Raw genomic sequence first — 22,934 nt, 5'->3', positions numbered from 1 at the left:
ACGTTAATTACTAATCAACAATATTTGAATAACGTTAATTACTAATTAACAATTATATTTGAATAACGTTAATTACTGATTAACAGAATGATATGAAATAACTACTGAAACGTTCTTTTAACATCATAAATACATCTCTTATTTTCCAAATAGGATCTGTTGGTCAAGGTTCTGTGTTACTGGCAAAGTGTAAGGAACAAACCTGTTTTTGCTCAAAGTATTTGCCGAAAGCAGCTGTGCCAAGCAGGGGGTCTTTTTTCCAATAATCACTTAGCACAGCCTTCTTTGAATGTGGCATCAGTAGTATTAGAGCAAGATATACAAAAAATTCCATAACATCGGTGTTGATTCAAGTGTTGAGTCTCCTGTGCCGGGGTGGTGTTTCGCTTGTCTCTTCCAAATATTCCTAGTGCTTACTAATAAGGTAATCATATTAAATATTAGTTTCGTATACAATTTTGTTCATAATTTCATGATCTGAAAATGCCTCTCTCTCTCTCTCTCTCTCTCTCTCTCTCTCTCTCTCTCTCTCTTTATTTAAACATATCCACAATAAGGTTTAAAGTTTTACTGAAAATGCCTCTCTCTCCCTCTCTCCCTCTCTCTCTCTCTCTCTCTCTCTCTCTCTCTCTCTCTCTCTCTCTCTCTCTCTCTCTCTTTATTCAAACATATCCATAATAAGGTTTAAAGTTTTACGTTGGATGTAAAACTATTTAAAAAACCATTATATACAATAATTACATAAGTTATAAAGTAAGGTATAAATATGAAGTTCACACTCAAAAAAAAAACACTAAGCACAAGAAGCTGTGTCTGTGTGGAGCACCAGCGAGGACGGGAGGGTTTCCCGCCACCTGTGGGCAGCCAGCTTCACTTGGTGTGTGGACATGTTCGGTACCAGGGGCGTGGCTGCCGTGAACATGTTCCACAGCCGTGATGTCCTGGCTGTGAATGTGCGCTGATGCTGCCTGGAGTGTGAACGAGGTATCTCCTCCATCTCGTCGCTCCAGAGGGCAGTCCTCGTGTGCCTCTGCACGGCTCGCGGGGGAAGCCTCAATGGGGTGAGGTGGGGGACGCCCTGCATCTGGGCCTTGTGGCACACCACCAGTGCTGACACGTCCCTGCGGTGCTCCAGGGGCGTCACAGGTGAAGATAGTTGCTGGTGGTCTTCGGTCGCCACCAGTCGCAGGGCACGCCGCTGGACTGCATCGAGTCTCTGCATGTGGGTGGCAGCGCCAGACATCCAGGACAGGGCACCGTACTCAAGGCAAGGACGTATTTGTGCCTTGTATAGGGTAAGGATGCCCCGCGAGTCGAGGCTTGGTGCCACCCTACGCAGGGCAGAGACTCTTCAATGAGGCTTGATTGGCGACGGCAGCGATGTGGTGGTCAAAGCGCAGGCCACGATCCACAGACACTCCCAAGACCTTGACAGTCAAGGTCTTGAAGTGGCATGCTCTTGCCCCCAAAATACAGCTGTCCTGCGATTGCTTGAGAGGCACCTGAGATGACCATGGCCTGCGTCTTCTCTGGAGCATAGCTGACTTGCCACACTTCTCTCCAATGCTCCACCAGTCTGAGCTGCCTGTTCAACTCACTGATGGCCCGCTGGCTGTCGAGGCGGCAGTAAGAGTGGGAGAGTGTACAGTCGTCAGCATACGCTGCCACTGTTGGTAGCTGCCAGAGGAGTTCATTAATGTAAAATGTTCCACAGGATTGGGCCCACCACGAAGAGCAAGGAGATTGGCCTGTAATTGTTGGGTTCAGACCTCGAGCTTCTTTTGTGGACCGGTACCACGTGTGCCTCTTTCCATATTGAGAGCCACTTGCACTCCCTCAGGCAAGACGTGAAGACTGAAGAAAGGGGACTCGATAGCTCCTTGGCACAGTACTTGAGGAGCCGTGGACTAACGCCGTCTGGGACGATGGCTTTACTCACGTCCACCGCGCCGAGCTGCTCAACCTGCCCCGCTTCCACCGACGCATGGATAACCATGCGTTCGGTTTCTTGTGGCAGGCGTGGTGCAGGTCGCTCTGGGTCTTCTACCTTCATCTTAGTACTGAAGAGCTCGGCCAGGAGTGAAGCTTTTTCCACGCTGCTCGTGGCAGTGGACCCGTCTGGCCTTGTGAATGGTGGGATGGCGTCTTGATGGCTCGTCCCCTGACGCTCCTTAACCAGGCTCCACCAGGTCTTGTTGCCAACTCCTGGGCCGCACAGTTTGCGCTTCAGGTCCTCTATCTGTTGTCTCTTCGCCCATCTACAGGTAGCTGTCATACGTCTGCAGGCTTCCCGGTGTTGTGCCTTATTCCTTGACGGATGACGCTTGTACTTCAGCCAAGCAGTATACTTGGCCTCAGCAGCAGCCCTGCAACGGTAGCCAAACCAGGCTGGGTCACCTTACCTGGTGAGTTACACCCGGTTGGGAACATGCAGCTGTTGAAGGGCGAGGAGTTTGGTGGTGAGGGCGTGTGCCTTGGCCTCAGCATCCCCCACCAGAAGGACCTTCCAGTCAGTGTGCGCCATGTCGTGCTTTATGGATGGCCAGTCAGCTCTCTCCCAGAGCCAGATGGTGCGCGGGACAGCATCTTCCCTCGCTGCACTCAGCTCCATTTCTGTCAGTACAGCATAGTGGTCTGAGCTGCCCACTGGCCCTAGCTGCTGGCAACGGACATTGGTCTCAGGGAGGCCTGGCAGCACAGGGTCTAGCAGCACTCCCCGCTCGTGAGTGGGGAACGTTACGTGATTCACCAGGCCCTGCACAGTCAGTAAGCTGGTATAGGCTTCATTCTCCAGGTGGAAATTTAAGTCCCCCACTATCATCACCTGGGAGCACTTCTGGCGCAGGAGCAGGGTGTCTAGCTCCTCTGTCAGGAAGTCAAGTGGAGCTCTTCCTTGCCTGGAGGGCCGGTACATGACACAGAGGAGGAGTCCACTGCAATCATCCATCACAACCCTGAAGAACTGCGCCTCTATCAGGTGTGGGAGTGCTACCTCCAATTCCTGGGTTTGGAGGCCGGTTTTGAAGCAGGTGGCCACGCCTCCACCTGCTCTGCCGTCGCGATCCTTCCTTCTCCACCGGGAGTAGCCTGGAATTTTTACAAAAGTTGGTTCCACCTCACCGTTCAGTCACGTTTGTTACTGCGACAATGTCAGCACGGTGCCGCAGGACGAAGTTGTGGGTGAGGTCACCAACATTTGTTCGGAGTCCTCTTACGTTGGCAGTCAGCACGGTCAGGTGACAGCTGACACGCCTGCCCCCTCGCCGTCTTGCATTAGCTTGGTGGCCGGGTGTGCTGGCAGAGCGAGTCTAATAATTATTAGTGTTCTTCCTGCCAGGACGGGGCGCTCCAGCTGAAGTGCTGTCTGGGTTGTGGCTGCCAGTTGGGTAGATGAAGGGAGCCTGGAAAGGGCTTCTGAGGCATGGTAGGTTGCTGGGGGGGTTGCTGCCCTTCCCATCCTTCAGTCATCCTTCAGTCAGGAACCTCCTAAGGATGGCTTCTTGTCGGTGGTCTGCAGCACGGGTATAGCAGGTCTCAGTTGGGTGGCTGGGCCGGAAGCAGTACTGACAGCGTGGCCTGTCCCACTCTCTCTGTTCCTGTTGGGGCCTCACGGCGTGTGTGGGTCATACCCAGGGGAGGGAGTCCAGCGGTTGTTGGGATGGAGTATGCTGTCCCTCGCTGGCCATTGTTTTTCATTTTCTTGTTCTTGTTTACGTTATTGTGGTTGTTTTTGTTGTTGTTGCTGTTCCTGTGGTTAAGGTTGTAGTTGTTCTTGTGTTCCTGGTGTGTCTGTTGTTGTAGTTGTTATTGTTGTTGCCACTGCTGTAAGTGCTTGTGTTACTGTTGGTATTACTGCCGTTTCTATCGCTGCTACTGCTGTTGTTTTTGCTGATAGCGGTGACAACGGCGGTCTAGCGGGGCAGCGGTGTCTGTTGCTGCACTGGTGGTGGTGGAGTCTTCTCCATATCTGAGGGGCTGGGGTCTCCCAGACTGCCACCACTGCTTCCAATGGTCTGAGGAGCCGCAGACCCTTTTCCACTTCTTTTCTATGGAAGTAGGTGTGGCTGTAGTCGCGATGGATCGGGTGGAGGCTTTCGTGTCAGCCTCTCGAGCGTCCATCAGAACATCTATAAGCTCCAGGAGCTCCATCACGTGTCCCTTTTTACTGATAATCCAGTCCCTCTGTAGTCTGAGGGATTGAATTATTTTCTTGCTTTTTCCTACTTCTTCCTGGAGGCGTATGACCGAAGAGACGAGTTCCTCCTTATCTGACTCCATCAGGTGTTGCCTGGCGTCGTCAGCGTCTTCATCTCCTCCTTCGCCAAAGGTGGATGGGGAAGAGGCCTCCGCACTAGAGTGTCCTATTCTATATGTAACTGCGTCCTCTATGCCGTGTTCCATGCGCAGCTCCTGTGTGTCACTGCACATGTGTCACGGCCATTAAGGCCGGCTGGGCGGCATAAGTTGGAGCACTCACTCCCGCCTTCACACCTTACATACGCAGCATTTTTCTTCTTGCCCACCGTCTTACCACAGACGGCGCACCATTGCTGTGGAAAATAACCAGAGAGATTCCGCCGTTCGATGGTCTTGTGTTCCGTCATCTTCCTGGTGTTCCCGGCAGCGACGTGGATTCCATTCAACATTCTCTCTCTCTCTCTCTCTCCTTTATTTTCTTTTTTAAACATGGGTATATTATCACCCAAAGGCGCACTGCCGTATGCAACCTATTTTAGGGGTGTGACACAAACACAAATATAAATATAAAGATATATACATATATATACATTCTTTTTGGCCTTATGCTACTATTGTTAGCAGGGGCGTTGGGAACGAGCCCCTCCAGTGGTGTGCTGCTAACTTCACGTCCTGGGTATCCATCCCCCTGATATGAGGGACGGAGGACGCGAAGACGTTCCACAGTCTGGAGACTCGCCCCCAAAAGGTGCGTTGGTGTTGGCTGGAGCGGGAACGCGGCACTTCCACTGAGTCACCACTGGATAACACCGTTCTCGTGTCCCGCGAGGTGACTCTGGAGGACAGCCGCAGTCCCACCAGATGTGGCACACCCTGCACCTGTGCCTTGTGGAACACCACAAGGGCCGCCACGTCCCTGCGGTGTTCTACTAGAGTGTCGACGGGAGCCTCAGGACGGGCTGCTTCCACCAGTCGTAGCGCCCGTCGCTGGATGCCGTCGAGCTTGCTGATGTGTGTGGCAGCACAGGACATCCAGGAGAGGGCGACATACTCTGGGCCTTGTCGAGCAAGAGCCTCCCTCTCCTGTCGAGCAGGCTGGCCACCCTCCTCAAGGAAGAGACCCGGTGTGAGGCCTTAAGGGCAATGAGTTTGATGTGGCGGTCAAACCGCAGCCCTCGATCCACCTCCACCCTCAGAATCTTGACGGACTCCTGGAGTTCGAGAGGAAGGCCACCAAAGCGTAGCCCTCCCTCCACTGCTGGCTCGGCAACGGGGGATCGAGAGACTACCGTTGCCTGTGTCTTCTCCGGAGCAAAGGTCACCTGCCACCTGCCAAAGATCATCTGCCACTCCTGTATCACCCCAAGCTGCTCATTGATCTCTTCAGCAGCACGCACACTTTCGTGTCGAGGGGAAGGTCACATGATCCTTTAGGCCTCGCACCTGAAGGACCATGTGACCTTCCCCACTCATGAGCAGGGCGGGACCCTGGACCCCGTCATATCCGACCTGGAGGAGGAGGACACACAGCTGCCACCAGCTGGGTCTCGTGGGCAGCTCTGACCACCATGCTGTCCTGACCCAGGTGGACATGGGTGTGGCTCGCGACGAGGCCACCACTCGCACAGTCTGGCTATGGGATAAGGCAGACTGGGGCTCTCTCTCTCTCTTCTCTTTCTCTCTCTACCTTTTTTTTTCTTTATTTATACAGAATACACTAATTGTTTACAGAGCTCAATGTAATGCATATTACATACACGTACGATGTTTTACAGGCTAAAGGAAACATGATTAACGTGTCCTATCTTAAAGCCCAACTCCGATGCCTGGTGTTCTCATGACGGCAGCCACGCGTTCACCAGCTCCTTGAAGCTCTGTGCCGTCATGTTGTCCAGGCTTGGCTGTGAGGCAAGCAGTCCATTCCACCAGGTTACACAAGTGATGATGAATTGCCTCTGGTGGTGCCACGTTCTGCAGCGGGGCTGTAACAGTTCGGCGGGAGCTCGGGAGACTGATCTTGTGTCCACCTGTGCCCGCCCACTGAAGGGGCTGCCTGAGAGGCTGGAGGTGATGGACCCGCTGCTGATGTATCTTGAAATCACCGTGAGGCCCGCCACATCACGGCGGTGCTGAAGACTGCAGAGTCCTGGATGTTGTTGCGCGCTGCTGCTTTCATTGATCAACTTCTCTGCACGGCCCTGGACCTTGTCGAGGAGGGCGAGGTGTTTGCGTGCCACGCCGCCCCACGCGAGACATGCGTACTCCAGGGACGAGCGAACCTGCGCCTTATAGAGAGTCGGAAGCCCCTCGCTGTCAAGCAGCCATGACATCCTTCTCAGGGATGCCAGCTTGCCTGAAGCCTCTCTGGCGAGTCGCTCGATGTGGGGTTTGAAGGTCAGCTTCCTGTCGTAGGTAACCCCCAAAATTTCCACTTCCTCCTGGGACGCCAGTGCCTTTCCTTCGAAGACCAGGAGCAGGGGCTCCCCCCACCTGGAGACAGTGAGCAGCTGAGCCTTGTTAGGGGCAAAGTTCACCTGCCACTTATTGCCACAGGCTACGATGCGGTTCAGAGTGTTGTTGAGTTCAGCTCTGGAGCGAGCCTCTTCCCCTGCCTCGTAGCTGTGCGTCAGGGTGATGTCTGCATAGGCCTGTGCACTGGGTATTAAGTTTAATAGTTCATTTATATAAATGTTCCATAGAAGAGGGCCTAAGCAGCTTCCCTGGGGAACACCTGCATTGATTGGGTGTACTTCCGATTCTCTGCCGTTGAGCACAACTTTCAGATGCCTCTCCCTCAGGTAGTATGTGAAGAGCTGGGGAAGAGGCCCCTCGACACCTGCAGCACGAAGTCTTTCGATGAGAGCTTCATGCCACACCTTGTCAAAAGCTCCCTCGATGTCGAGTGCCACAGCAACAGTGGCCCTTCCCTTGTCCAGGGCCGCACTCCACTTCGCGGTTAGCAGCAGGTGCAGGTCAGTGGCCAATCTGTCTTGTCGGAACCCGTACTGTCTGGTGCACAGCAAGTGATGGCGCTCAAGGTGCTCCGTCATTCTCGTAGCCATGATGCTTTCCAACACCTTACTGAGTGAGCATGGGCAGCAGAGACACAGGGCGGTAGTTTTTCACCTCGCTTTTAGAATTTTTCTTATGGATCGGAACAACCTTGCTGATCTTCCAGGCTTTGGGCCATCTGCTGCTCTGTAGACAGTGGTTGAAGAGAGAGGTCAGCGGGCGCGCCAGCTCCCCGGCACACTGACGAAGCAGACGGGAACTGATGTAGTCCGGCCCCACTGCCTTACTCTCATCCAATGAGTAGAACAATTTTTTCACTTCACTCACTCATCACCACTGCCAGTAACTTATTTTTTTTTGTCACTGCAGGCAGAGTTGGAGGTGCTCTGCCCGGATCAGAGATCATTTTCTCTGACGACGTGTCTGGCCAGGTTTGCCTTGTCTCGGGCGGTGTGAGCCACGCTGCCATCCTCCCTATGGAGGGGAGGGACGGTGCCTTCCCGCGATGCGCCCTGCTGCTCCTTAACCAGGCTCCACCAGCGTTTAGTTCCGACTTGGCCACCTCTCAGTTTCGTCTTCAGTGTACTTCACTGTTCGGCGGCCCACTCCTGGGTGTTCCTCGTGTGCTGAGCTGCTAACCTGTGTCTCTGCCGATTCCTGGCCGTGGGATGCCTCTTAAAAGCACGCCAGGCACAATACTTTTCATCAGAGGCGGCTCGGCACTCGGGGTCAAACCATGGTTGGTCTGACGCCTTACATTTATGTGTTCTGTTCTGCAGGTCGCACAGCAGCTCCGTGAGTCTCTCCACCTTCTCGTCCGTGTCACCTCGCAGCACGTACTCCCAGTCCGTGCTTCTTACGGCATGGCTTCCCAGTTTGCCGCTTCCCACTTCCAAAGCGTATGGGTGTGGCTCTCTTCAGGTGGCTTCCTAAAGCTGATTTTTGCGAGTACCGCCACGTGGTCGGAGGTACCCAAAAAGTCAAGAGGCGAGCACTGAACACTTAGAGAAGGGAGGTCAGTCACCACTGGGTCAATTGACGAGCCGGAGCTGTGGGTGGGAAACGTGACATAATTTTTTAGGTCCTGCACAACCAGCAGCGTGTTGAAGGCGTCCCTTACTTGTCAGTCACCTTGAGCATTAACAACTCAAGTTTCCTGGGGTCAGGCACGGGAGGCTCGACCACTCGGACGCTAAGTGACTCCTTATAATAGAAGGCCACGCCCCCGCCCTGGGTGGTTCGGTCCTTTCATAACCAGGCAGAATATCCCTTCAACCGGGTATAGTTCGCTGGCACTCTGTTGTCTAGAAATGTCTTGCATACGAACACTATATCGGCACTGTTGTTTCTAATCATGTGAGTGAGCTCTCCAATATATTAGTGTGGAAACCCCTCAAGTTCGCCGACACGATTCTCACCTTGCTGTTCGTCGAGTTACAGCATCGCTGCCTGGGGCTGCTACGGGGCTCCATATCGCGTGGCATGACCTTGTAAGGTGCCAGGCCAGAGGGACTGGGGTTGTGGGGTCCCGTAGCTGGCAACCACTGGAGTCCCACCTGACCCCAGGTGGGTGGCGGTATGGTGCAGCTGCCAGACCATGCCTCTTAGGGCGAGTAGCGTCTCCTGGCTGCTCTGCCTCACCGCTTGTACAAGCTCCTGCTGCCTTTGCAGATCAATCTTAATCCTGTGTTACGTGTGAGCATACACTGAACTCTAGGGGATGGACCATGAAGGGGTGTTGCTCACACTAACAACAATGGAAGGGTTAAAAGAAGAGAAAAGGAGACATTTTAACTGCTATTTAATATCTTAAAGTTAACCCTTAAATTAAGTAACAATACAAAATTGAAGATTATTTAAGTAAGTAAAAGTAAGTAACAAGGAGTGGCAATCTGAACTGGACTGGAATAACTTACAAGACTGGTTCAGTTAATAACTTAAGCCAAGTTAGTAAATGCATATATATACAAATTACAAAAATAAACACCTTTACATATACATAATAGAAAATAAATATAAATGTGTTTGTGTGTTTATGTGTGTGTGTGTGTGGGTGTGTAACACTGGTGTAACTCTTACCACCGCTCTCGAGTGTATACGAGGCTCCCAGCGTATGCCAAGGCGACCTCAGAGCTGTAGCGACCCTTGGAGGAGACTGAAGCTCGATGGAACTCCACCCCTCGTTATCGGCTTGGTAGCCTGCTAGAGGTCACGTATCCAGTATGCCTCAAGCTATACACGTGGCAGCGCCACGGGTTGAGAGGCAGGCACCTGGTTCCGTGGTAGAGTAGTCACGTGTGTGACAATATATATACATTCTTTTTGGCCTTATGCTACTATTGTTAGCAGGGGCGTTGGGAACGAGCCCCTCCAGTGGTGTGCTGCTAACTTCACGTCCTGGGTATCCATCCCCCTGATATGAGGGACGGAGGACGCGAAGACGTTCCACAGTCTGGAGACTCGCCCCCAAAAGGTGCGTTGGTGTTGGCTGGAGCGGGAACGCGGCACTTCTACTGAGTCACCACTGGATAACACCGTTCTCGTGTCCCGCGAGGTGACTCTGGAGGACAGCCGCAGTCCCACCAGATGTGGCACACCCTGCACCTGTGCCTTGTGGAACACCACAAGGGCCGCCACGTCCCTGCGGTGTTCTACTAGAGTGTCGACGGGAGCCTCAGGACGGGCTGCTTCCACCAGTCGTAGCGCCCATCGCTGGATGCCGTCGAGCTTGCTGATGTGTGTGGCAGCACAGGACATCCAGGAGAGGGCGACATACTCTGGGCCTTGTCGAGCAAGAGCCTCCCTCTCCTGTCGAGCAAGCTGGCCACCCTCCTCAAGGAAGAGATTCGATGTGAGGCCTTAAGGGCAATGAGTTTGATGTGGCGGTCAAACCGCAGCCCTCGATCCACCTCCACCCTCAGAATCTTGACGGACTCCTGGAGTTCGAGAGGAAGGCCACCAAAGCGTAGCCCTCCCTCCACTGCTGGCTCGGCAACGGGGGATCGAGAGACTACCGTTGCCTGTGTCTTCGGAGCAAAGGTCACCTGCCACCTGCCAAAGATCATCTGCCACTCCTGTATCACCCCAAGCTGCTCATTGATCTCTTCAGCAGCACGCACACTTTCGTGTCGAGGGGAAGGTCACATGATCCTTTAGGCCTCGCACCTGAAGGACCATGTGACCTTCCCCACTCATGAGCAGGGCGGGACCCTGGACCCCGTCATATCCGACCTGGAGGAGGAGGACACACAGCTGCCACCAGCTGGGTCTCGTGGGCAGCTCTGACCACCATGCTGTCCTGACCCAGGTGGACATGGGTGTGGCTCCCGACGAGGTCACCACTCGCACAGTCTGGCTATGGGATAGGGCAGACTGGGGGTCTCTCTCTCTCTTCTCTCTCTTCTCTTTCTCTCTCTACCTTTTTTTTTCTTTATTTATACAGAATACACTAATTGTTTACAGAGCTCAATGTAATGCATATTACATACACGTACGATGTTTTACAGGCTAAAAGGAAACATGATTAACGTGTCCTATCTTAAAGCCCAACTCTGTCTGATGCCTGGTGTTCTCATGACGGCAGCCACGCGTTCACCAGCTCCTTGAAGCTCTGTGCCGTCATGTTGTCCAGTCTTGGCCGTGAGGCAAGCAGTCCATTCCACCACGTTACATAAGTGATGATGAATTGCCTCTGGTGGTGCCACGTTCTGCAGCGGGGCTGTAACAGTTCGGCAACACAAGAGGCACATTTGCACCTTCTGCGGCAAGGAGGCAATGCGACGTGTGGTGACTGGCATCTTTTCCTGCAAGCCCTGCCGCCGCACTGTGGCTGGCGGTGCCTACACCTACTCTACTGTCGCTGCCGCTGGTGTGAGGTCGTTCATCAGGAGGAACAAGGACCTGAAGGAGAAGGAGGCTGCGTAAATAAAGGATATTGAAGGATCCACCTGTGCCCGCCCGCTGAAGGGGCTGCCTGAGAGGCTGGAGGTGATGGACCCGCTGCTGATGTATCTTGAAATCACCGTGAGGCCCGCCACATCACGGCGGTGCTGAAGACTGCAGAGTCCTGGATGTTGTTGCGCGCTGCTGCTTTCATTGATCAACTTCTCTTTGCACGGCCCTGGACCTTGTCGAGGAGGGCGAGGTGTTTGCGTGCCACGCCGCCCCACGCGAGGCATGCGTACTCCAGGGACGAGCGAACCTGCGCCTTATAGAGAGTCGGAAGCCCCTCGCTGTCAAGCAGCCATGACATCCTTCTCAGGGATGCCAGCTTGCCTGAAGCCTCTCTGGCGAGTCGCTCGATGTGGGGTTTGAAGGTCAGCTTCCTGTCGTAGGTAACCCCCAAAATTTCCACTTCCTCCTGGGACGCCAGTGCCTTTCCTTCGAAGACCAGGAGCAGGGGCTCCCCCCACCTGGAGACAGTGAGCAGCTGAGCCTTGTTAGGGGCAAAGTTCACCTGCCACTTATTGCCACAGGCTACGATGCGGTTCAGAGTGTTGTTGAGTTCAGCTCTGGAGCGAGCCTCTTCCCCTGCCTCGTAGCTGTGCGTCAGGGTGATGTCTGCATAGGCCTGTGCACTGGGTATTAAGTTTAATAGTTCATTTATATAAATGTTCCATAAAAGAGGGCCTAAGCAGCTTCCCTGGGGAACACCTCCATTGATTGGGTGTACTTCCGATTCTCTGCCGTTGAGCACAACTTTCAGATGCCTCTCCCTCAGGTAGTATGTGAAGAGCTGGAGAAGAGGCCCCTCGACACCTGCAGCACGAAGTCTTTCCATGAGAGCTTCATGCCACACCTTGTCAAAAGCTCCCTCGATGTCGAGTGCCACAGCAACAGTGGCCCTTCCCTTGTCCAGGGCCGCACTCCACTTCGCGGTTAGCAGCAGGTGCAGGTCAGTGGCCAATCTGTCTTGTCGGAACCCGTACTGTCTGGTGCACAGCAAGTGATGGCGCTCAAGGTGCTCCGTCATTCTCGTAGCCATGATGCTTTCCAACACCTTACTGAGTGAGCATGGGCAGCAGAGACACAGGGCGGTAGTTTTTCACCTCGCTTTTAGAATTTTTCTTATGGATCGGAACAACCTTGCTGATCTTCCAGGCTTTGGGCCATCTGCTGCTCTGTAGACAGTGGTTGAAGAGAGAGGTCAGCGGGCGCGCCAGCTCCCCGGCACACTGACGAAGCAGACGGGAACTGATGTAGTCCGGCCCCACTGCCTTACTCTCATCCAATGAGTAGAACAATTTTTTCACTTCACTCACTCATCACCACTGCCTGCCAGTAACTTATTTTTTTTTTGTCACTGCAGGCAGAGTTGGAGGTGCTCTGCCCGGATCAGAGATCATTTTCTCTGACGACGTGTCTGGCCAGGTTTGCCTTGTCTCGGGCGGTGTGAGCCACGCTGCCATCCTCCCTATGGAGGGGAGGGACGGTGCCTTCCCGCGATGCGCCCTGCTGCTCCTTAACCAGGCTCCACCAGCGTTTAGTTCCGACTTGGCCACCTCTCAGTTTCGTCTTCAGTGTACTTCACTGTTCGGCGGCCCACTCCTGGGTGTTCCTCGTGTGCTGAGCTGCTAACCTGTGTCTCTGCCGATTCCTGGCCGTGGGATGCCTCTTAAAAGCACGCCAGGCACAATACTTTTCATCAGAGGCGGCTCGGCACTCGGGGTCAAACCATGGTTGGTCTGACGCCTTACATTTATGTGTTCTGTTCTGCAGGTCGCACAGCAGCTCCGTGAGTCTCTCCACCTTCTCGTCCGTGTCACCTCGCAGCACGTACTCCCAGTCCGTGCTTCTTACGGCATGGCTTCCCAGTTTGCCGCTTCCCACTTCCAAAGCGTATGGGTGAGGCTCTCTTCAGGTGGCTTCCTAAAGCTGATTTTTGCGAGTACCGCCACGTGGTCGGAGGTACCCAAAAAGTCAAGAGGCGAGCACTGAACACTTAGAGAAGGGAGGTCAGTCACCACTGGGTCAATTGACGAGCCGGAGCTGTGGGTGGGAAACGTGACATAATTTTTTAGGTCCTGCACAACCAGCAGCGTGTTGAAGGCGTCCCTTACTTGTCAGTCACCTTGAGCATTAACAACTCAAGTTCCCTGGGGTCAGGCACGGGAGGCTCGACCACTCGGACGCTAAGTGACTCCTTATAATAGAAGGCCACGCCCCCGCCCTGGGTGGTTCGGTCCTTTCATAACCAGGCAGAATATCCCTTCAACCGGGTATAGTTCGCTGGCACTCTGTTGTCTAGAAATGTCTTGCATACGAACACTATATCGGCACTGTTGTTTCTAATCATGTGAGTGAGCTCTCCAATATTAGTGTGGAAACTCCTCAAGTTCGCCGACACGATTCTCACCTTGCTGTTCGTCGAGTTACAGCATCGCTGCCTGGGGCTGCTACGGGGCTCCATATCGCGTGGCATGACCTTGTAAAGTGCCAGGCCAGAGGGACTGGGGTTGTGGGGTCCCGTAGCTGGCAACCACTGGAGTCCCACCTGACCCCAGGTGGGTGGCGGAATGGTGCAGCTGCCAGACCATGCCTCTTAGGGCGAGTAGCGTCTCCTGGCTGCTCTGCCTCACCGCTTGTACAAGCTCCTGCTGCCTTTGCAGATCAATCTTAATCCTGCAGTTTTGGGAGGAGTGGAAGCGCCCCTGACAATAGGTAAAGAGCTGGACTTGACACTGATCCTGTGAGGGTCTCCAGCGATTACACTGAAGGCACTTGTTCCGTTTCCGTTTGGGATGCTTTGCGGTTGGTGGCGGAGTCGTCTCTGCCTGCTGTGTGTCTGCTGCTGGTGATTTCCTTGTTCTCCTATTAGGTCGCCGGGGTCTTCTGTCAGTGTCCTGACTGTTTTGCTGGTGGTGGAGCTGCACTTCAGTGTCCCTTCTCGCAGCGGAACCGTTATGGGTGTGTCCACATGCTGCAGGTCTTTCCCGTGCCTCCCGCGACTCGAGGGTGGGGTGAGATTGAGGCTCTCTCTCTCTCTCTCTCTCTCTTTTTCTTTATTTTTTTTATTTAAACAAATATTTACAGAGGCTTAATTAAAATTCCACGTTGAGTATGGAATTATTTAAAAAGCCTATGATAGTATTATTTACAAGAATAACACTATACAAAACATAAAGATAATAATACTAATAATACAATAATACAATAAAAATTTAAAGCGCCAGTGGAGACAGGTGCGTGCTACACCAGCTGTGGGCTGCCAGCTTCACCTGGTGTGTGGACATGTCCTGCAATTGGGGTGTGGCCACCGTGAACATGTTTCACAGCCGCAAGGTCCTGGCTGTGTAGGTGCGCTGGTGTTGGCTAAAGCGAGATCGAGGCACCTTCACTAGCCCGTCGCTACTGGCTGCAGCTCTGGTGCACCTCTGCACTGTGTGTGGCAACAGCCTCAGGGGGTCAAGGTGAGGGACCCTCTGCACCACCTGATTTTTGTGGCACACCACTAGTGCCGGGTACTGTTGGTCCTCGTCGGTGGCCACCAAGCGCAGGGCTCGCCGCTGCACAGCATCCAGTCCCTGCATGTGGGTGGCGGCACTCGACATCCAGGACAAGGCACCGTACTCCATACATGGGCGTATCTGTGCCCTGTATAGCGTGAGGATGCCCCGTGGGTCGAGGGTGTTCGCCATCCTGTGCAGGGCAGAGACTCGGAGAGAGGTCTGGTGGGCGATGACAGCGATGTGGTGATCGAAGCGTAGGCCGCGGTCCACAGACATGCCCAGGATCTTGATGTAATCCTGAAGTGGCAGGCTCTTGCCTCCAAAACGCAGCTGTCCTGAGACTGCGTGTGAGGCACCTGGGGACCGCGAGATGACCATCGCCTGCGTCTTCTCAGGAGCGAAGTTAACCTGCCACATCTTTCCCCACTGCTCCACCAGTCCGAGCTGCCTGTTCAGCTCAGTGACGGCACTCTGACTGTCGAGGCGGCAGTAGGAGCGGGAGAGTGTGCAGTCATCGGCGTATGCTGCCACAGATGACAGCTGCCGGAGGAGGTCGTCGATGTATTATGTTCCATAGAACTGCGCTCAAGATGGAGCCTTGTGGAACTGAGGCCTGGAAGGCCTTGATGACTGCCCGTCGGTCCTACCCTGGAGGTAATCTTCGAGCAGCATTAGCAGGTCACCTTGGACACCCTTGGCGCGAAGCTTTCAAATAAGCCCCACATGCCAGACACTGTCGAAAGCTCCAGCAATGTCCAGGGCCACCATAAGGGTCTCCTTCCAGGCCTTCTTCCAGGGCGTCTTGCCAGTCCTTGGAGAGAATGAGGAGGTGGTCTGCGATTGATCTGCCAGGCCTGAAGCCAAACTGCCCGTCTGAGAGGAGGTAGTTCTCGTTCAGGTGTTGGCAGATGACAGCAGACACTATTTGCTCCAGCAACTTGCCCACCACTGAGAGGAGGGAGATGGGTGTGTAGTTGCTGGGCTCAGACCTTAGTTTTTCTTGTGGACCGAGACCACACACGCTTCCTTCCATACTGAAGGCCACTTCTTCTCCCTCAGGCAAGATGTGAAGACGGTGGTGAGAGGAGCTGACAGCTCTCTAGCTCAGTGCTTGAGGAGCCGTGGGCTGACGTCATCCGGCCCTGTGGCTTTACCCACATCACCGCACCGAGTAGCCACTCAACCTGCTCTGCCGTCACCAAGACAGTGATGACAGTGCAATCAGTTTCCGGGGCCAGCTGTGGTACAGGTCGTGCCGGGTCATCAACCTTCATTTTGTTGGCGGAAAGCTCGGCGAGGAGTGTGGCCTTGTCTGCACTGCTCGTGGCGGTGGATCCATCAGGTCTGGTGAGTGGAGGAAGAGTCTCGCGATGACATGCTCCTTGCTGCTCCTTCACCGAATTTTACCAGGTCTTGTTGCCAACACCTGGGCCACTGAGCTTTCTCGCCTTCTCTCCTCCCTTAGCTGATTCCTCACCCATCTACAGATGGACGTCATTCTCTTACACGCCTCCCGGTGCAGCGTCTTGTTCTTTCGTGACGGGTGTCGCTTGTACCTCACCCAGGCAGCATGCTTGGCCTTGGCAGATGCTCTGCAGCGAAAACCAAACCAGGTGGGAGCACCAGGCCTGGAGAGATGTACTCGGCTGGGTACATGCTGCTGTTGGAGGGCAAGGAGCCTGGTGGTGAGGGTGCGTGCCTTGGTCTCTCTCTCTCTCTCTCTCTCTCTCTCTCTCTCTCTCTCTTTTCAAAGTATTAAACACACACATGCATGTTCATTGTGGCCTTTGCTACACACATGCATGTTCATTGTGGCCTTTGCTAAAGTTATCTTTGTCGTGTATAACTTATTTTAAAGCATTACTGTGTGTGGTATAATAAATATTAATAATATTTTGCTAAGATGTATAGGCATATGTATGTAACCAGTGATTAAATCAATGTATAAATAATAAGCAAATAAATAGATTGATTAATAAACTAGAAAATGATATGGTTATATATATACAGTATTTACAATAGTCATATGTATGTATCTATATGTTAAGTTCACTGGAGGTCAGACACGACAATATTTTTGTGTCTTTCTTATGGAGGGTTGAGAGTCTGAAGGCGTAACCACTTGTGTGTGGACACTTTCCTCTGCTGTGTGGACAGACGTCGTAAGTCCACCACAGCCGTGAGGGTGTTCCTCCACACTACAGTGGCAGAGGAGAAGGCCCATTGGTGGTTGCTGGAGCGAGACCCTGGCACCTCCAAGAGGAGATCGTTGCTCAATACCATTCTCGTATTGCGCTCAGATCTCCTCCAGGTAGCCCTCAGGTCTGCTAGGTGAGGAACATTCTGGATCTGCGCCTTATGAAGCACTGTCACCGCTGCAACTTTCCGGCGATGATCCAGAGTGTCCCTCAGCACCGGCCCATTCTCCTGTATCTGCTGCTGCTGCTGCTGCTGTTGTCGCTGCCGCCACGGTTGCTGCCGAGGCTGCGTCTGTCTGGCGCCACTGATGAGGCGCTCTGCCCTCCTTTGCACTTTGTCCAGCAAGTTGAGATGACATCGGGCACTGGACATCCACGTGAGCGGCGCGTACTCCATGATGGGTCTGACCTGAGCTTGTACAGGGTCAGGAGGCCATCGGAGTCAAGGAGGTGCCTCAGACGCCGCAACAGTGTCACCTTCTGAGACGCTTTTCGGGCCACGTCCTCGAGGTGACGGTCGAAGAGCAGCCTCCACGCCAAGGATGTTTTTACGCTGTCCTGTAGAGGGATGATGATGTCTCCCTTCAGCCTTCCACGCACCTCCTGAGAGGGGGATACCACCATGGCCTGAGTCTTTTCGGGGGCAAACTTGACTTGCCACCGATCGCCCCAGGCCATGATGTCTGAGAGCAGTGCGTTGGCAGACTGCACTGCGGCCTGCGCCTCCCCTCTCTCGTAGGTCAGAGAGAGGGTGCAGTCGTCTGCGTACGCACTGGCTGAAGGAATACTCTGCAGGAGGTCATTGAAGTAAATGTTCCACAGTATGGGTCCCAGAACTGACCCCTGTGGAACAGAGACCTCTACAGGAAAGCTGGCGGAGGTGTGGCCGTTAACCACAACACGGAGACTCCTGTCCGTCAGGTAGCTGGAGAGCAGGTGCAGCAGGTCCCCGGTGATGCCCAGCTGCTCCAACTTTGCCAGAAGTCCCCAATGCCACACAGTGTCAAAGGAAGGCCCCGGCGATGTCCAGGGCACTCACTAATGATGGCCGGCCGACATCCAGGGCGTCGTGCCAGGATTTGGAGAGAAGAAGGAGTAGATCTGAGGTGGAGCGTCTGCCTGAAGCCGAACTGCCTGGGTGAGTGAAGGTGGTGCTCGTCCAGGAACCTCGTCACCTGCTTTCCGATGACCCTCTCGAAGATCTTGCTGGTCACCGGCAGGAGATGGGACGGTAGTTGTTCGGCTCCGGCTTCTCCTTCTTATGGACGGGTGTGACCCTTGCCTCTTTCCACCGAGACGGCCACACCCTGGACACCAGACACTGGCGGAAGATCAACACGAGAGGCGTGGTGAGCTCATCCGCACAGTGTTTGAGGAGGTGAGGGCTTACTCCATCAGGACCTGAGGCCTTCCTGACGTTGACCTCCTTCAGGTGCCCCTTAACAGCGGTCTCCGTAATGACCACGCTCTCTATGTTTGAGGCAGCAAGGCGTGGGAGAGGTGGTGTCTGTCTGTCAGGTTCTGGCGTCCTCATCTTCTCGCTGAACACCTGAGCAAGCAGGTCTGCCTTCTCCTGGCTGGTGACGGCCAGGTTCCCACACGGCTTAGTGAGAGCCGGGACACGTTCGTGGGAAGTGACGCCCTTCTTCTCCTTCACCAAGCTCCACCATCACTTTGGGTCCAGCTGGTTGGAAGACAACATCCTCTTGCTGTTGTCCTCCCATCTTGCCTTGGCCCATTTCGCTGCTAGCGTCATTGCTTTGCACGCAGCTCGGTGCAAGGCCTTGTTCCGCTGGGTGGGCCGCCTCTTGTAGCATTGCTACGCGCTGTACTTGCGTTCAGCAACAACAGCACGACAACGATATCCGAACCAAGGCTGGTCCTTTGGACTCGTTGCGTAGGTCCTGTGCGGCACGTGTTGCTGCTGTAAGTCCTGCAGGATGGTGGTGAGGGTGTTGACGTCGTTGTGCGGCTCGCCGGTGAGCACCGTGTCCCAGGAAATCTCCCCAAGGGCACATCTCACAGCTTCCCAGTAGGCGCGGTCCCACTGCCAGATGGTCCTGTGGTGCTCCTCCTCACGGGCTGGGGCGAGGTTAATGGTGGAGAGGACGGCAAGGTGGTCAGAGGTACCCACGAAGTCCAGTGAGCGGCACTGTACACAGTCAGTCACCTGCCAGGTCTGCTAGCACAGGGTCCAGAGATCCTCCACGCTGATGTGTAGGGAAGTCAACATGGTTGTGAAGTCCCTGCACCACTGTCAGCTCAGTAAATAAAATACCCTCAAGACCATGTTGTGTGGTTGAGGTCGCCCACAATCACAACGTTCTGACAGTTGTGAGCCGCCATGATGTCGTCCAGGTTGTTGGTGAGGTAGTTGAGCGGCTCGCTTCCCTGCCACTGAGGTCGGTACATGACACACAGCAGCAGGGCGCCCCTGTCAGCAAGTATGATACGGAAAAACATCGTCTCCATCACGTCCGGTGTGTTGACTGTCAGGGCGTCCAAGTGGAGACCCTCGCGATGACACACGGCTAAACCACCTCATCCAGTCACGCCTCATCCAGTGGGAATAGCCGGTAATCCTGTCGCAGGGGTAACACAGCTGTCATCCAGGAAGGTCTCCACTGCCGCCACTACGTCGGCGTGTTTCACGAGAGCGGTGTGTGTCAGCTCTCCAACGTTGGTCCTGAAGCCACGAACGTTGGCAGACAGGACTGTGAGGGTGGAGGCGGCGGTGGTGGCGGCGGCGGCCATTCTTCTTTGCGTACCAGTAGCGGGGCGGGGTGGAAGGGGGGAGGTTGTGCCCAGGCAGGGTGTGTGGCGGCGCCCACGGCGGTCAGGTCGGATCGGTAAGGTGCAGGCTGGGGGGGAGTGGCGGGCTGGTGACGCTCTGTCAGAATGGCTCTAATGAGTCGCTCCTGACGTGCCTCGCTGGCCCGAGTGTAGCAGCGGCTTTCCTCGTGGCCGCGTCTGAGACAGTGTACGTGCACTGAAGCCTCCTTGACTCCTCAGCCTGGCGTGTTCGGCATTGGTCTACGTGGTGTCCTCTGCGGCCGCAGTAGTCACAGACCACTACAGAGCAGCGTCCTGCCGTGTGGCCTCGCTGCCGGCAGCGACCACAGAAAGGCGGCGACCTTTAGTTTGCACTTCCCTGTCGTCTGTTGGTGTTCTGTCTGGTGGTGGAGTGTAGCGGCCCAGCTGTGGAGGAGGCTGACTCGGTGGTGGTGGAGGCGTTGGTGACGGCCTGGCGACGGGGAGGGGGGTTGGCGCGGCCAACGGTAGCGGTGGTGGTGGTGGTGGTAGTGGCGGAGGGGGAAGAGGGCCGAGAGCGCTGGGTTGGTGGTGGTGGTTGCTGGGTGTGGGTGAGGTCAGGTGTGTTGAGTGGAGGTGAGGTATCGTGAGTCACCTTCCGTAGCGGTCTTGCTTTACCTGATTCCCAGCAGCCGGCCCAACGTGGGTGTGAGGCACACACTTCCCGCCAGTCACTGCCTGTCTTGCTCGGCAGGGCACTACAAGCTTGGGTAGAAGGGACTGGGGAGGGAGCTAGTTGTTGTACCTGAGAGAGGCCGTCAATAGCGCTGAGTGCTGCTTCTAGCGCTGCTCTCTGCTGCTGCACCCTCGAGCTGTGTTGTTGGTAGGCTTCAACAGTGCTCTTGAGAGAGAAAATTTCGTTCCTCTGTCTCAAGATGATGTCTACCAGGGCTTCAGGAGGGTTTGTTAGTAGTTCTTCCCTGATGGCAGCGTCTTCGTTGTCAGGTGATGGTTGCTGGGTAGGAGGGTCAGGTGGGGTGGCAGGTGTGTCGACCTGGGTGGCCGGTGTCTCGTCCTCAGTGGCCGGCGCCTCGGGTACTAAGTGGGTGACGGCGTGTGAGATGCCCCGCGCTTGCCTCGGCTCCGCTGTGTTGGAACAACAAAATGGGCCCTCACTGTGACACCCTTTACAGGCCTGGTTCGGGCTGTCTTCCTGACTGCACGCTGTTACTGGCTTGAGTCTGGTGGAGAGGCTACACACACAGCAGTATATTGCCCCTGGGAAGCCAGACTTGCCTGCCCACGCAATCTTCTGGTGAGGAGAGGAGGCTTCCTGGGTGGCGTTAGTGGCCATGTGGGGAGGCAGTGGCAGGACAAAGCGAGGGGGTGTTGGAGGGGGGACGGAGGGCGAGGGAGGGGGGTGTTAAAAGCAGGGTGGCGGCCTGGCCTGGTGGGTCATTCAGGTCACAGCACACTCATGTTTTGATATAATGCGTCACTGTTAAAGCACTTTCGCTCACTATGAGAATGCACCACATTACGCGTCGGTATACCTGTTGTTCACTGGTGTATGCAACAAGACCGAATGTGTTTTTGCACCGCACAGATGAGTCGAAAATTACTGAGCGTGGGTGTATGTACTCGTACGTCCTTCCTCTCTCGCGACCTGAACTGAACTCTCTCTCTCTCTCTGTTTAATTTTTTAAACAAATATTTACAGAAAAGCTTAAAATTCCACGTTGAGTATGGAATTATTTAAAAAGCCTATGATAGTATTATTTACAGGAAATAACACTATACATACTTAACATAAATATTAATAATACAATAATACAATAAAATAATAAAAATCTAAAGCGCCAGTGGGGACAGGTGCGTGGTACACCAGCTGTGGGCTGCCAGCTTCCCCTGGTGCGTGGACATGTCCTGCACTTGGAGCGTGGCCGCCGTGAACATGTTCCACAGCCGCGAAGTCCTGGCTGTGTAGGTGCGCTGGTGTTGGCTAGAGCGAGATCGAGGCACCTTCACTAGCTCGTCGCTACTAGCCGCAGCTCTGGTGCACCTCTGCACTGTGTGTGGCAGCAGCCTCAGGGGGTCGAGGTGAGGGACCCTCTGCACCTGAGTTTTGTGGCACATCACTAGTGCCGACACGTCCTGGCGGTGCTCCAATGACGTTACTGGTGGTGGGTGCTGTTGGTCCTCATCGGTGGCCACCAAGCGCAGGGCTCGCCGCTGCACAGCATCCAGGCTCTGCATGTGGGTGGCGGCACTCGACATGCAGGACAGGGCACTGGCTTGTTGAGGGCGACTTTCCCTTCCTTCCACACACTCGCTCTCACCACCACGAGCAGGTGCTGGTTGCTGCTCCTCAGCTGATTCAGGAGCAGGTTGGAGTGGGTGTGGGGATGAGGTAGTGGTGCTGAGTAGTAGAGGAGGGGGAGAGAGGTAGATATCCACGCCAGGTGTGTGCCCTCTGTCCTCCCTGGGGACAGTGAGTCCAGCCTCACGATCAATGTTATGAGGTCTCGCTGTACACGCTACAGACCTCTGTTCAAAGTCCTCGCTGGCTCGTGTGGCCAGTAATGTGACCACTACTGACGGTCCTAGGCAAACTCGGCCCATCGCTGTCTCGGCCCATCGGCAACTCGGCCCGTTAGAATACCAACTCGGCCCATAAGATACCATCTCGGCCCATGTTGAAATTGCTATCATCGCTTTTTTCCATGATAAGAGCGTGGCAGAAACTGAATGAAACTGAATGGTACAATTTCACTGGGACTTTCTGTTTCAGAGTCCCCTGCTGCCACAGCACCATTGATAAGCGAGGAACATTCACCATTTTCTAGCACTGGGATTTCATTTGCTTGGGAGAAGCACAGGTGACACATGCAGTCAAATTTCCCTCCCTTCTCTCACTGCTGCACGATATTCGCCCCTAGTTATTCCAGTTCCACATTTGCGATGTTGCCACAAACTGCATCTATCGCATAACAACGCCTCCTGTAAAGAATATAAAAGTATCCACGTACCAATATGTCATTATCACATTATAAGAATACACTTAGATTTCGTTTTACCTGTAAAGGGCGCACGGTATTCCCGCAGACCAAACAGTTACTACTACTCTCCATATTGACTGATCAGTCCTTCCTCCTCGAAGTGCAGGCGAAATCTAACCTGTTTCCCAAAGCAGTCCACCACCTCGTCTTCCCCTCGTGAAACAACCTAATACCTCGCTTTTCAGTCCCGTCTTTCAATAATTGGTAAACTGCTGCTGCCTGGTAGTTACATGAGAACTTACCAAACTGCTAACTGCTAACTACCGTCA

The 22,934-nt window shown here is 54.2% G+C and overlaps 1 long non-coding RNA gene across 1 annotated transcript in view; it reads left to right on the top strand.

The window, feature by feature from the left end:
- The window catches only part of LOC135093145 (uncharacterized), a 32,907-nt gene that overhangs the window by 7,768 nt on the left and 2,205 nt on the right, over positions 1-22,934 (top strand). The gene's annotated exons all lie outside the window — the stretch shown is intronic.

The sequence above is a fragment of the Scylla paramamosain genome, chromosome 42 (assembly GCF_035594125.1).
Source record: "Scylla paramamosain isolate STU-SP2022 chromosome 42, ASM3559412v1, whole genome shotgun sequence".
Lineage (NCBI taxonomy): Eukaryota > Metazoa > Arthropoda > Malacostraca > Decapoda > Portunidae > Scylla > Scylla paramamosain.
The sequence above is the reverse complement of the archived record's forward strand: the minus strand, read 5'-3'. Positions and strand labels throughout refer to the sequence as shown.